At 35.2% G+C, this 6,261-nt stretch overlaps 1 pseudogene; it reads right to left on the reverse strand.

Moving 5' to 3' along the window:
- On the reverse strand, positions 1-1,993 carry LOC125215858 (annotated as a pseudogene).
- Positions 1,994-6,261: the final 4,268 nt, after the last annotated feature.

Genomic DNA, 6,261 nt, shown 5'->3' on the forward strand with positions numbered 1-6,261 from the left:
TGATAAAAAAACAGTCTTTCATTTCATGGCAAAACTCATTAACAATTACTACTACTATAATACACAATGCAGAAATGAATAACAAACAATCAAGCTGTTGTAAGTTACAATCCACATTCTTTCCCCTAACCCTAGAAAAACCCCTTCTCCATCCGTGTCGGGACGCAAAGGGGTCGAGGCAAGGCACTAGAATCAGCATGGGTGAAAGCCATGGACTTGTTGAGAAACTGAAACTCATCCATGGACTGCTGCCTCTGAGCCCCGTGCCTCCTCTGCTTCGCCTTCGTTGCCTCAGTCAAGTTCATGTAGTTCGGCCTGCTGATGCTGCTGCCTCCCTCATCAGTCCTGTCCGGAATAGTATTTCCCGAGATGGGAGTTGCTGTGAACATCGAGGATGAGGTTGAGTTCTCCTCGTAGCTAGGGCTTGACGATGAATGAGCAAAGAGTGGAGGCTTTGCTGATATCCTCTTGGTCATGTTGTTCCTCCTCACTTTCACCATACTTGGCTCAGACAGCTTAGAGACATTGCCCTTGTTGCATTCTTTGATCAACGGGGTCGTCTCTAGAGCAACCGTTCCTCCGTGCTCGATTTCTCCATGAGCCGATTCTCCCACGGCTTCGCCACCATCCACCTCTCCAGCCAGCTCCACCCAGAGGTGTTCTTGTCCAAGCCTTGACATTTTGGCACAGTGATGCATGAATCACAACTCTGGCTTGATGAGAGAGAGTTAGCAAATGTTCAATCAAATGAGTAACATTTAAGTATATTATATATACCTTTTGAGCAAGAGAGTAAGCAAGGGCTCTCTCTCTCTTGACAGCTCCCTCTTGCCTCATTTGAATCTTGGCCTTAACCTCTTCAAGAGTCCCTCTACTATCACACCATCCATCCTAAAATCAATTCAAACACTCATAAGATTAAACCAAAACTTCTCAAAACAATGCAAATAAAGGGACTACAAGTCTACAACTAAACCAATATACCTCAGCCTCTTTCAAGACCTCATTCTCGCGGTGGCACTCGTCGAGGAGGCGCTGCACGGCCTGGCCCTCCACAGACATCCGGACACGGCGGGCCCGGACTCGGGCCTGAACCCTAACAAGAGCCTGCATACACCTCAGAGTCACTGCAGCCTGCTTCCTAACCTGCCTCCCTCTAACAATTGCTTGAAGTCTCACTAATCCCTTCAATGCCCTCAAAGCCCTTCTTGCCTAAACCACAAATCATTACCATTTTTTCATTTCAAAAATCATTCTTTGCTGCAAATCCACACTATTAATTTTTGAAGATTATTAATTTAAGCTGATGAAAATGCTGACCAGGAATCCTCTGAAAGCGGTTTGGATTCTGATGGCGGCCCATTCTTGGCGCACGGCGCGGAAGTCCTTCGGCGGCGCTCTGACCACGGCGGCGACGGCGGCGGTGAATGATGAGGACTCGGAGGAGAAATCCGGGCCGGCATTCATTCCATCGGGCCTTTTCACACCTTTCCAGATCTTCCATTTTTTGCTTTTTCCACTAATCTTTTCCTGTTTTTTTCAAGATTGCAAAAGGTTTCATCTTTTTAGATAAATTAAAGAACTGCAACACTCACACAATTAGATAAATAAACAAGTTACAAATCTAAACAAAATGAAAAAAAGGTTTCATCTTTTTCTTTTAGCAGAAAATGGGACCATAAATTGAGCAGGGAATGCATATAGAAACGTGAAAAGATCGAATTTTTAATATTATAAACTGAAATTTGGAGCTTACATTGTCATCTTTATCTTGTTTCTTAATCCCTATCAAAGCTTTGACCCATTTTCCAGAAGCCCCCATTTCTTGCTGACTCCAAACCTTCAAGAATAATCTTTGAAACAGAAGTGAGAGAGTGGTGACTGAGTGAAGAAGCAATTGATAGGCAGCAGAGGTGAAGTGAAACAGAGCTATTAACTTTTCAAATTTTTTTTGCTTGAAAAGGATACAAACATAAATAAGGGACAATGAGAGTGGTGGGGGTTCCAACTGGCAATTTCAGAACACAAAACCCATTATAGATAAATCATTATTATTGTTTCCAATGGAGAAATTAAATGCATTTGTTTTTTTGTTTTTTTAATATTTTCCTCTGTTGTGGAAAAATAGAATGACAGCTGCGTTTGAGGCATCATTATTTTTCATTCACTACAGTGAAAGTACAAATAAAACTCAAACTCCTAGTACTTGCATAGACCCCATTAACTCGGAATTTATGAGGTGTTTTTGCCTGCTTCTTTAATGCTAAAAATAATTCTTTTTATTTTGGGTTTTAAATAAACTAAAATGTTGAGAGAAAAGTGTGTAGGGGAAAAGTGGGGCACCTCCTAAATTGTCTTTAAAAGGAGTATAAAGAATTGTGAAACATCGTGAACCAAAATTATAAAAAAAAAAGAAAAAGGAAAAGTATTGAATTTCAATAATTTTCACAAACTAGTTAGTTACACAAACTAAAATAGTAAAAATAGTTAGTTGAATAGTGGGGTGGGGCACGACTATGTGTAGTGTGTTTTTTTGTTGTTGTAGTGTCCAATGAGTGAGAGAGAGCCGTTGGTTTTTGGCATTTCAAAATTCAAAAGGTGGGGGCCGCCCCCTTCCCGCTCCAATGTGTTGGACGAAAATGTCCTCCAAATTCATTACTCATTAGGATTATATAATTGAAATTTTCATGTTTTAATGGTGTACTTATTATAGTAGTGTGTTGTTCATAATTAATCATTTAAATTAATTACTACGAGAATTCCCAGATTCGGACATGAAAAGGTACAAAAAGGAAATGGGATTATATAAATTAAATTTTCATGTTTTAATGGTGTACTTATTGAGTAAGTACTCCACTTATTTAAGTTATTCTTGTATGAAGGATAAATTTCTTTTACGCCTTGGATTTTAATAGATTATGTGGGGAAAATTAAAGAGTGATGATGTATAAGTGTATAACTGACTACACATAAAATATATTTGTATAAAGTTTTGACTTCGATATTTTGCAGTCAATGGAAAGGTGTAGTATTTAAAATCTGTGGTATTTCACTATCAGAAAACTGAACTCTGATGTTAACTTTACAAGATGCCTTCAATTTTCAAAATTAATAGAGCATTGTTTTAAGTTTTAACATTTAATTTAGTACCCTTTCTAGGAGATATTAGTATATTAAATATAAATAAGGGTCCAGCTTAATTGAGTTCAGTTTAACTAATTGCGTAACTCTATGAATTAAGTACATCTAAGCGACATAATGTGTAGGCAATAATTGATCTCGTTAATAGTTATGTCGTCGCCGGCAATAGTAAATAATTTATTATTTTTCAAGAAATCGATGAATTATTAATTAATTATGTATTTGCACACTTATGTGTAAATTATGCTGGTAAAGTTTAATTTAAATAGTAGGAGTAGTATTATAGATAGATTAGTTTCGAGTTCAATTTGATCATCTAGTAATCAAATTCGATATTCATATACTTTGGCTAAAATTAATTTCATTAATTAATTAAAAATAAGAAATAAGAATGGACGTTGGGCATCCATATTTTCACTTTTCTAATTTCACCGTTCAAAAAGGATCCTATTAATAAAAATATACTAACACATTTTCTGATAATACATTCTTAGATTAAGTTGTACTAACAAAACATAGAATTAATTAATGAACATGTATTGGTCTAATAATAAAGTGATTAATCTTTGAAATCAAATATTGCGAATTCGAATCCTATGTGATATATATACAACCTTATATATATACAACCTTAAATTTACGCTCATTTAACAATAGAAAAACAGAGAATTAAATTGCAAGGCACGAAGCACATATATTTAGACGCATAGAACTTGAAGTCGCTTTGTCTTTTGCCATTTAATTATTTAGATTTTAGACACTCTTCTTTTTTCTATACTGTTTTCTTTCTTTTTTAATACTACTAGTATAACATAATTTGATTGGCGTATCAGACTTCTAATTTGGTTTTTTAAATACACTACCTGTGCATTAAAAATTTCTTTATTATTAGTATCCCGACTAAAATTAGAGGATGCAAATGGAAACGTCCTAAAAAAACAAAAGGTTAAGTTGATTTATCCTTTGCATGCTATTGTTAACGCAAGTAATTACGTCTCAATTTTATATCCTTGAAAACTTAATTTGTTGTAGTGAGATTAAAAATGCTTCATTGATTACATAAAAATATACCTGGAGTATAATTTACTACTCCTTATGTGTAGCCAAAAAAATAAAATAAAATAATGTTCGAAGAAAATCAACATCATGGAAAAAAAAAAGTTATTTGACTGTAAATATACGAAATTTCAATATTTTTTTTCCTTTTTCCTCAAAATTTTTATTTTTGAATGCAAATACATAAACTTAGATTTTTTTCCTCCAACAAAAAATTATAGCCAAATGATAGTTTATGTGGAGTACACTTATAAGGCAAAAGGCGGCAAATCAAGATAACATGATATTAGCATGTAAATACTAACTTTCGATATATTTTTTCATTTTTCTCCAAAAATTTTCCTTTTTTTTATTTAAATATATGAACAATAGGATCTAATGTCATGAAAAAATTAACAAATTTTAAGATATGTTGTGAATTAAGATATTTGTCTGAATATCTTAATTCACAACTTTGGGTTTAGGGTTGGTTTTTGCATTTCAAATTGTATAGGATTAGAATGATGATGATTTTATTTTTAAACACTAATACTTTATTTTTATGATTTAAATGATTATGTAAAATTTGCATATATTTATATTTATTTTGATTATATAATCTTTTAAAATGATGAATTTTAAAAATGTTATTGAAATGGAGTATTATTTTAAAAATTCACTCTTCATAAATTTTGAATTAATATTCAGACATAAAGTTATAAAGTGCTGGACTTGAATCATTTAGAAAATAGACCTCTAGGAAAAAAATCAGAAAATTTTAAAGTTTAGGAGAAATTTTAGAAAAATCAAAGTTCGGGGAAAATTCTTGAAAACAGCTAAAGTTTGTGTACTTTTCAGCTTCAATACTCATTGCTTTTTGCCACGTTGGCATAACTGACATAAACGTCAGCTTCAATTTAAAGAAAATTTATTATTTCGGAGAAAAATCAGAAAATTCATGTAGGAGTATTTAGGTTCAAAAATAAAAATTAAAGGAAAAAAATTATATTAAAAATTCCTGTATTACTATTTTATAATCATAAAATAAACGAAAAATTTAGTAAGATAGATAAGTGTAATTAATTGATTAATAAACTAGAATTTATTTCTTTTTACTGATATAAGAGCACTCCCAATGGTTTGGGGATAAACTCCCTTATTTCTCCCTTATTTCTGCCACATCAGCGCCACATCAGCACCAAAATTTATCCCCAGTTTTTAGCCAACTTTTAGCCAACTGCTCCAATGGTTTCTCCCTTATTTCTCCCTAACTCAACATTTCATTTTTACATCATCATTTTTAATAATATTTAATTTTCCCTACAAATGTGTTTAATAAATAGATTTATAATGAACAATTCATCGTTGTATTAATCATTGGAAAATATAATACAACGATAAAAAAAAAAAAAAACTACAAATAAAAAACCATAAAAAACAAGGATTTAAAAAACTAAGAGGGAGGAGCGTCCGGCGGGAGGCCCATCATGATCTTCATATTTTGGATGGTCGACCAGAGGGACTGCTTCTCTTCTGGGGTTCCGCCGCCGGTGAAGTACAACGTGTACATCTGCGCCAGAGTGGCGGCATTGGAAGAGAACGTGGCTTGTTGTAAGGACGGGGATTCCGATTGGGTCTCCGACGATGCGTCCTTCCCCTTCCGCCTCCCCTTCGCCTTCTTCGCTCCCACAGGGCGCTCGTGCGGACCATCCTCAGACAAGTCGATGGGGATCGCGCTTCCCTCACTCTCCCCACCGCTAAGTCGCGTGCGCACCGATTTCCCGTGCAGCGCGCTGTGCATCTCCGTCCGGAATTTGGGGAGATCCTTCAACCTATCATAGATATTCCAATACTTGAAGCCCTTCGACAAGAACTGGCCACTATACATCCGGATGGCCTCATCTCGGACCATGTGCTCGTTCTGGCCACTCGTCATGTGAGTCATCAAGTTAGAATATATACCGTTGGCTAGGCGGCCGTAACCCTCGCGGAGTACTCCCTGACGCGGGTAAAGTTGCCATATATAAGATTGAACTACTGAGTGTACTGCTCACCGGTCTTGCTCGTGTACCAGGCTCTACTCCG

This window comes from Salvia hispanica, chromosome 3 (assembly GCF_023119035.1).
Source record: "Salvia hispanica cultivar TCC Black 2014 chromosome 3, UniMelb_Shisp_WGS_1.0, whole genome shotgun sequence".
Lineage (NCBI taxonomy): Eukaryota > Viridiplantae > Streptophyta > Magnoliopsida > Lamiales > Lamiaceae > Salvia > Salvia hispanica.